We start from the raw sequence: 8,833 nt of genomic DNA, 5'->3' as shown, positions 1-8,833 counted from the left end.
TATACAGCTTTTCCTGCTGGGTTAGTACTACCAAAGCCTCCTGTTCTTTTTACAATGCTGTTTCCCAGTTTTGTATAAGGTAACAGCAACAATTGAGCAATTCTTTCTGCTGGGGAAACAGACCACAGAGTTGAGGAACTAATAACTAGTTGAATCTCTCTGGCATAATCAGAATCAATTATTCCTGTATGTACAGTGACACCTTTTAAATTTAATCTAGACCTTCCAAGCAATAGACCAAATTTTCCTGAGGGTAAAGGGCCCCTAACACCCATGGGGACCTTCTTTGGTGGCTCCCCAGGAAGTAGGGAGACAGGAATTGTGCTGCAGAGATCTATGGCAGCACTGCATGCTGTGGTGGGGGACAATTGTTGTATGTTTGTAAGGGCACTGACTGTGCCGGATACGCCTTGGTTTGTTGAGCGGCCTGAGGTGGGCCCCTCTTCCCTTTTCCCAAAAGAGGTTGTCCATCTTTACTAGATTTAGAATGACACTGTTTTGTCCAGTGATTGCCTTTCTTATACCGGGGGTATACACTGGGACTTTTCTGTTGATTGATGGTAATAGTTTTTGCCTTTTGATTTCCTTTTCTACATTCCTTTTTTGTGTGTCCAAATTGGCCACAATTAAAGCAAGAGCCTGAAAATGGGGCATATTTTTTCCCACCTTTAGTCCATCCATAGCTTGAGCTAAAAGAGTAGCCTTATGTAAGTTACCCCCAATGCCATCACAAGCCTTAATATATTTGGCCAAATGAGCCTTCCCTCTCATAGGTCTAATAGCATTTTGACACTCTGTATTAGCATTTTCATATGCAAGAAGCTGTATTACAACATCTTGAGCTGTTTTGTCAGTTATGGCCTTATTCATAGCCTCCTGGAGCCGAGCAATAAAATCAGTATATGGTTCTTTAGGTCCTTGTCGGACAGAACTGAAAAAAGGATATTTTTCTCCTGCAACATTTATTCTCTCACACGCCTGTAAGCACACAGTGCATAACTGAACAATGGCAACATTCTCCATTACTGCTTGATTTTCTAATCGACCCCAATTAGGACTGACTCCCATTTACTGTTGAAAAGAAACAGGCACAGGTGGCTGTGTTTGTGTGTTTTCCCTTGCCTGACTTTGAGCTTCATCAGCCCACCAGGTTTCAAACTGTAAGTACTGAGATAGAGTGAGAACAGATTTGGTTAAAGTATCCCAGTCATATTTTATCAATCCATTATCAAGAGCCACATTTTTTAGTAAAGTTTGTACAAAAGGAGAATTTGGCCCATATTGACTAATGGATTGCTTAAATTCCATTAATAGCTTGAAAGAAAACGTGGCCTAATTAGCTATATTTTGTCCTCCTTGCTGGGTGATAGTAACAGGAAATTGCCATGCTTCAAGGTCTCCCTCAGCTCTAGCCTTTTGAACAGAATTTTGTATAGCACCACCAATTGCTCCAGATTTTAATGTGCAACTACAGCAGTGGCAAGTTTTACAGCTAATTCATTTTCTCGCCCATTATGGGGAGGGGGAGGAGGTGGCCATTCACTTAATTCAGCAGGTGGAGCTGACGGGCTAGTAAAACATACCCTTTTCAGTTTCCCTTTCTTTTCTTTAATTTCCTCTGGTTTTTGCTCCTCGCATTCAGAATCTGAAGTTAGTTTTTTACACTTGTCTTCCTTTTCCTCATCTGAATCTGTCTCGTCATCTGTTTGAAATGGCTCAAGAGCTGCCTTTATCAATGCCCACACCAACCAATCAGAAACTGGAATTTTGGCTCCTTCTTTATATGCCTTTTAAAAATCTCTGCCAATTCTTTTTTTTTTTTTTTTTGAAACGGAGTCTCACTCTGTCACCCAGGCTGAAGTGCAGTGGCATGATCTTGGCTCACTGCAAGCTCCACCTCCCAGGTTCATGCTACTCTCCTGCCTCAGCCTCCCAAGTAGCTGGGACTACAGGTGCCTGCCACCATGCCCAGCTAGTTTTTTTTTTGGTATTAGAGATGGGGTTTCACTGTGTTAGCCAGGATGGTCTCAATCTCCTGACCTCGTGATCCGCCCCCCTCCGCCTCCCAAAGTGCTGGGATTACAGGCGTGAGCCAAATCTCTGCCAGTTTACCAATTCTTTCCCATTCATCCAACTCCATAGTCCCTAGTTCTGGGAACCATGGGCAAATCTGCTTTACTGTACTAAAGACTGTTAATAATTTCTGAGTACTAACTTTTGCTCCCCCTTTCTGTAATAAATGCCTTAGAAAGTTTAAATAAGCAGAATTTTTTTTTTATTCTGTCCCATTGTTACCCTGGTTTTTCCAAGCACCCAGCTTACCCACCAAGCATCTTTCAGTCATCCTCGGGTGTCCTCAGGTGATACATCCTCCACTTCCACCCACTCTAGCATTCCTTCACCAGGGCCTTCGTAGCCCCACATTGGGGTGCCAGAAATGTTGGGGTGATCAGACCCAACACCAGGTCATGGGGGCTAAGAAGTCTGGTGGAGTCAAAGGAATGAGACAAAACAAGTTAAGAGTACATAGGGTGGGTCCAGGGGGCCAACACCAGTATGGAGTCTGTGAAGGCCCTGAGCTCTGGGAGCCCACACTATTTATTGGTAATCAAACAAAGATGCAGGTAGTGAGGACATGCAGACATGGGGGTAGACAGGTGAGGACCTGGGGATAGAAAAGCAGCAGTGCATCAAGTGTAGCTGTGACAGTTTAGCATATGGTCTGCTACTTGAGATAAGGGAGACCAGGTTCTTATTCAAGAAGAATAAGAATTCAAGATACAATCAATTTATGATTTGGGGAGAGTAAGGAGCAATGGGCCAGTGAGTCTGGACACATTCCAGAGGCTACAAGGGGTTATATGCCCTGAGACCTGGGTTCTCTCCAAGCCACAAGGGGTTTTATGCCCTAGGCTTAGATTGTAGTGTGGCTGGGCAGGCTCCCACCCTTTGGCACAGAGCTTGGTGTTCCATAGCCAGCAAGGGGTTTTAGACCCTGGACCCAGGACGTGTTCCAAGACTCTTTTACATTATGTCAGACAAGTGAGCCCTGCCTCAGCCCTTCTGCCAATACAAAGGCTCTCCCCATCGCCACCTCGGTTTTAGGTAGGGATTTTCATTTAACCCAAGGACATCTCTCAACTTGGACAATAATTCATCCCTCAACAGCACCTCAAATCTGCTATGGCTTTGCAGTGCAGCAGAAAGAATGTTTGATGTATAATAGATAAAAATTCATCCAAAAAATTAAAATATTCTTGCAAAACCCCCAACACCGATTCCTGTTCTAAAGTGAATCTATCACTTGTGCTGTTGATGCTTGACCATGTACTTAATTGGAAACCTAGATCCAAAAGACTGAAACTGAATCTTCACCCCAAAATGAAAACAAAATAAAATGAGTAACTTGAGGTTTATGGCACATAGTTTAGGTAAACACACACACAAGGAGAAGGGGGAAGAGGAAATGGAACGTGTCGGAAGCAAAGCTGAGTGAGAGAACACTTTCAGTCAGGGCAGATGTCTATACAGAGTGTAGTGGAACGTCAGGAAAAGCTTCATATGGATTCACGCCCACGCGTGTGGAGGCACCAGATCCCACCATGGCAGATCCAAGAACAGGGAGCTGAGGGAGGAGACCATTCTCTTCATTCCAGTTTTAGAAGCTCCACATCGAAGGCGAGAGTGGCATGTGGTGGGATGATGCCGGGGTGCCCGGTGGCACCATAGGCAGAATCTGGAGATATAGTCAGTTTGGCTCTCTGACCCACACTCGTCTAAGCAACCCTTTCTTCCCAGCCTCGGATCACCTCCTGCATTCCTAGCATAAAATTAAAGGGCTTGTTTCTGTCCCGGGAGGAATCAAATTTCTTTCCATCTTCACGCATCCGGATGTAGTGCACCACGCAGGTCTGGCCGTGCCTGGGGAAGGTGCGCTCCTCTCCTGGGGAGATGGTTTCCACCTGCATTCCCATGGCGGCGGCGGATGCCGGGTGGGCGAGCAGCCCGACGGGTGGTGTGGACCAACAGCGACCTGGCGGCGGTTCCACAGCTCTGGCTAGACCCTCGGCTTTTTTTTTTTTTTTTGAGACAGAGCCTCGCTCTGTCACCCAGGCTGGAGTGCAGTGGCACCATCTCAGCTCAGTGTAACCTCCGCCTCCCAGATTCAAGCGATTTTCCTGCCTCAGCCTCCCCAGTAGCTGGGATTAACAGGCGCCCGCCACCACGCCCGGCTAATTTTTTGTATTTTTAGTAGAGAAGGGGTTTCACCGTGTTAGCCAGGATGGTCTCGATCTCCTGACCTCGTGATCCGCCCGCCTCGGCCTCCCAAAGTTCTGGGATTACAGGCATGAGCCACCGCGCCCGGTCGATATGTGGCCTTCTATAATTTCAGCCATTTGTGTGGAAACAAAGAGGAAGGCAGGTTGTTGGGTTTTTTTGTTTTGTTTTGTTTTGTTTTTCTCCTGGCTCAGTTCACAAGCTTAACTTTCTCTTTGGCATGGTGAGTTTGAGGGTCCCAAGATTTTATTTCTCTGTCACACTTCCTTGTTATGGCCCTATCTGAGTAGTTCTCCATCGTTCCTGAGAAACATGGACTGAGAAAACCGACTCTAATCCTTCAGAGTGTGATTGAACTACCTTTGCAAAAATTATAACAGTGAGAAAATTATTGTTCATTCCTGGGAGCAGGGTGAATTAACTTTGGTAGAAACTTAGTTTGTAGTTGAACTTTGAAACAAAGATGATAATGTTAGGGGTGTTCAAACCAGAGCAACTCCATCTTGAGTGAGGGCTAGGAACAATGAAGCTGGGATTTCCTGGGCTGCATTCCCAAAAAGTTAGGTATTCCTAGACTCTAGATGTTTCTGGTTAAGGAAACAGATTGAAAATGTTGGCCGGACGCGGTGCCTCACGCCTGTAATCCCAACACTTTGGGAAGCCGAGGCAGGTGGATCTCGAGGTCAGGAGTTCAAGACCAGCCTGGCCAAGATTGCGAAACCCTGTCTCTACTACAAATACAAAAATTAGCCAGGTGTGGTGGCAGGCACCTGTAATCCCAGCTACTCAGGAGGCTGAGGCAGAGAATTGCTTGAATCCGGGAAGTGGAGGTTGCAGTGAGCCTCTCGAGATTGAGCCATTGCACTCCAGCCTGGGCAACAGATAGAGACTCTGTCTAAAAAAAAAAAAAAAAAAAAAAAAAAAGACAAGACAAGAAAAGAAAATGTTACTAAACAGGCCCAGACTTAAGAGTGTCCTGATATCTGGATATCTTGAAAACAGAAGCATTCCTAATTTTGTTTTAAAGATAATAATATTCTTGCAAAATATAGTAATTAATAAAATTAATTCTTCATCATAAACTCTTGTAGCACATCTCCCCATGATCTTTTTTTATCCTCTTGTGGGATATGATGAGGTTTCTTTTCAAATAACTCGATCAAATATTTTATTCTTTAATTCATAGAACCTCCCCCTTTCCCTTTTTCTCCTTTTTTTCCTTTTTGCCTTTGTTAAACACCCAGGCACGCCACAATACCAGGCATTATCAATACCAGCCCACATTCCTTTCCTTATTTTGTAAAAAACTAACCTTCTAGCTCATTACAGATACCCCTTCCCCTTTCCTGTCTGCTTTCTTTTATGTGCCCACCTTATCTAAAAAAATCAAATGTTTAGCCAACCGAGATTAGTTTAGATTGTACAACCCAACCCCAGCCAATAAAAAAAAAGTACAGTGGGGTGCAGTGGCTCACGCCTGTAATCCCAGCGCTTTGGGAGGTCAAGGCAGGTGGATCACCTGAGGTCAGGAGTTCGAGAGCAGCCTGACCAATATGGTGAAATCCCCTCTCTACTAAAAATACAAAAATTATCCAGGCATGGTGGTGGGTGCCTGTAATCTCAGCTACTCAGGAGGCTGAGGCAGAAGAATCACTTGAACCCAGGAGGCAGAGGTTGCAGTGAGCCAATTGCACTCCAGCCTGGGGGACAGAGCAAGACTCCATCTCAAAAAAAAAAAAAAGTACAAAGACAAGACTTGCATCAAAAATAAAGGCTCTCATGCCCCTTTGTTCAGGTGCACTCTCATGGCGACTGGCCAAAGAGGCACCCCTCTGTGCAAAAGTAAAAATGCTTTGCTAAAAATCCTGTGTTCGAGTGTTCAATTTCCTTAAAATTTTGAGCGTTATTCCTAACACTATGTATAAACAAGTACCTAGGGTGGTCACATTCCTCCTCTGACTTTCGGGAAGAGTCTACTCTGTTTATGGAGTGACTGTTCTTTCATCACTTTACTTTCTAAACAAATTTACTTTTCTTTTTTTTTTTTTTTTGAGATGGAGTCTTGCTCTATCGCCCAGGCTGGAGTGCAGTGGCGCAATCTCGGCTCACTGCAAGCTCCGCCTCCCGGGTTCACGCCATTCTCCTGCCTCAGCCTCTCCGAGTAGCTGGGACTACAGGCGCCCGTCACCACGCCCGGCTAATTTTTTTGTATTTTTAGTAGAGACGGGGTTTCACCGTGGTCTCGATCTCCTGACCTCGTGATCCGCCCTCCTCGGCCTCCCAAAGTGCTGGGATTACAAGCGTGAGCCACCGCCCCCGGCCTAACTTTGTATTAATCTGTCTTGTCCTCTTTGCTGTATGAATCAATCTCTTGGTTGCTCTGTTTCACTATCATTTTCAGGGACTTCATTTAAATTGTCTTAGGGCTTTTATTTTACTCTTCCCCTCTGTGCCTTCTGATTTCCATCCATTTGCTTGTGAAACATTGGGAACAAAAAGCATTGAAGCCTCCGTTTCTAAAATTGCAGATTCAGATTTGGTATTTAACAGCTATGAGCGATAAGATTAGATAGATGTGGCTATGCTTTTTGCAGCTATGCCAACTAGGTGTGATCAAGAAGCACTAGGATACAAATCAGGGGACTTTTCTCCTTGCTGTTTTGTTTCATTTACACACTAAAAACAAAACAAAACAAAACAAGAAAACCCACTTCTTTTCTTTCTTGGATTTAGGCAAATCGGCTTTTTTTTTTTGAGATGGAGTCTCACTCTGTTGCCAGGCTGGAGTGCAGTGGCATGATCTCGGCTCCCTGCAACCCCCACCTCCTGGGTTCAAGCAATTCTCCAGCCTCAGCCTCCTGAGTAGCTGGGACTACAGGCACCCATGACCATGCCCAACTAATTTTTGTATTTTTAGTAGAGACGAGTTTTCACCATGCTGGCCAGGATAGTCTCGAGCTCTTAACCTCATGATCCCCTCACCTCAGCCCAAAGTGCTGGGATTACAGGCATGAGCCACTGTGCCTGGACTTTTTTTTTTTTTTGAGACAGAGTCTCACTCTCTCACCCAGGCTGGAGTGCAGTGGCACCATCTCAGCTCACTGTAACCTCCACCTCCTGGGTTCAAGTGATTTCCTGCCTCAGCCTCCCAAGAAGCTGGGATTATAGGTGCACACCAACATGCATGACTAATTTTTTTTTTTTTTGAGATGGGGTCTCGCTCTGTTGCCCATGCTGGAGTGCAATGGTGCTATCTCAGCTCACTACGATCTCCACCTCCCAGGTTTAAGTGATTCTTTTGCCTCAGCCTCCTGAGTAGCTGGGATTACATGCATGTGCCACCACACCCGGCTAATTTTTTCCATTTTTAGTAGAGATGGGGTTTTACCATGTTGGCCAGGCTGGTCTCGAACTCCTGACCTCAAGTGATCTGCCCACCTCAGCCTCCCAAAGTGCTGGGATTACAGGAGTGAGCCCCCACGCCCGGCCATGACTAATTTTTTCTATTTTTATTGGAGATGTTGTTTCACCATGTTGGCCAGGCTGTTGTCGAACTCCTGACCTCAGGTGATCCACCTGCCTCTGCCTCCCAAAGTGCTGGGATTAGAGGTGTGAGCCACCACACCCAGCCAACTGACTGGTAAGAAATTCTTCCTGGGTGTGGTGGCTCACACCTGTAATCCCAGCACTTCGGGAGGCCCAGGCGGGCAGATCACCTGAAGTCAAGAGTTGGAGACCAGCCTGGCCAATGTGGTGAAACTTCGTCTGTACTAAAAATACAAAAATTAACTAGGCATGGTGGCACGCACCTGTAATCCCACCTACTCAGGAGGCTGAGGCAAGAGAATCATTTGAACCTGGGAGGCGGATGTTGCAGTGAGCTGAATTCACACCACTGCACTCCAGCCTGGGTGACAGTGCGAGACTCCATCTCAAAAAAAAATAAAATAAAATAAAATCAACAACAACAAAAAAGAAATTCTTACCCTTTTGCTGGCATTCCAGCATTCCAGGCTTCTGGTTTCCCTTTCCCCGAGAGGCTCTAGTGACCCAGCTGGCTGCGCCACAGCCCTGGGGGCCAATCTGCAACACAAAGCTAAATTATCTTTTTTTTTTTTTTTTTTTGAGACGGAGTCTCACTCTGTTGCCCAGGCTGGAGTGCAGTGGCGCAATCTCGGCTCACTGCAAGCTCCGCCTCCCGGGTTCACGCCATTCTCCTGCCTCAGCCTCTCCGAGTAGCTAGGACTACAGGCGCCCGCCACCACGCCCGGCTAATTTTTTGTATTTTTAGTAGAGATGGGGTTTCACTGTGGTCTCGATCTCCTGACCTCGTGATCCACCCGCCTCGGCCTCCCAAAGTGCTGGGATTACAAGCGTGAGCCACCGCGCCCGGCTAAATTATCTTTTTCCATTCTGGCCAGAGCAAAATAAGTGTGACAAAACATACACATTAGCCACTCTGCTCTGCCTGGAATATCCAACAGGCAAGGCTCAAACTTGCCCCGGTTGGGCCCCATCATCTTTAATCCAAGCTCTGACCAGGAGTTTCAACTTG

At 45.9% G+C, this 8,833-nt stretch overlaps 1 pseudogene; it reads right to left on the bottom strand.

The window, feature by feature from the left end:
* Nucleotides 1–2,125: 2,125 nt before the first annotated feature.
* LOC131380904 (peptidyl-prolyl cis-trans isomerase FKBP1A-like) lies at nucleotides 2,126–4,073 on the bottom strand (annotated as a pseudogene).
* Nucleotides 4,074–8,833: the final 4,760 nt, after the last annotated feature.

Source organism: Hylobates moloch, unplaced genomic scaffold (genome assembly GCF_009828535.3).
Source record: "Hylobates moloch isolate HMO894 unplaced genomic scaffold, HMol_V3 SCAFFOLD_12, whole genome shotgun sequence".
NCBI classification, from domain to species: Eukaryota; Metazoa; Chordata; class Mammalia; order Primates; family Hylobatidae; genus Hylobates; species Hylobates moloch.
Note: the sequence above shows the minus strand (reverse complement) of the source record. Positions and strands in the feature narration are given on the sequence as shown.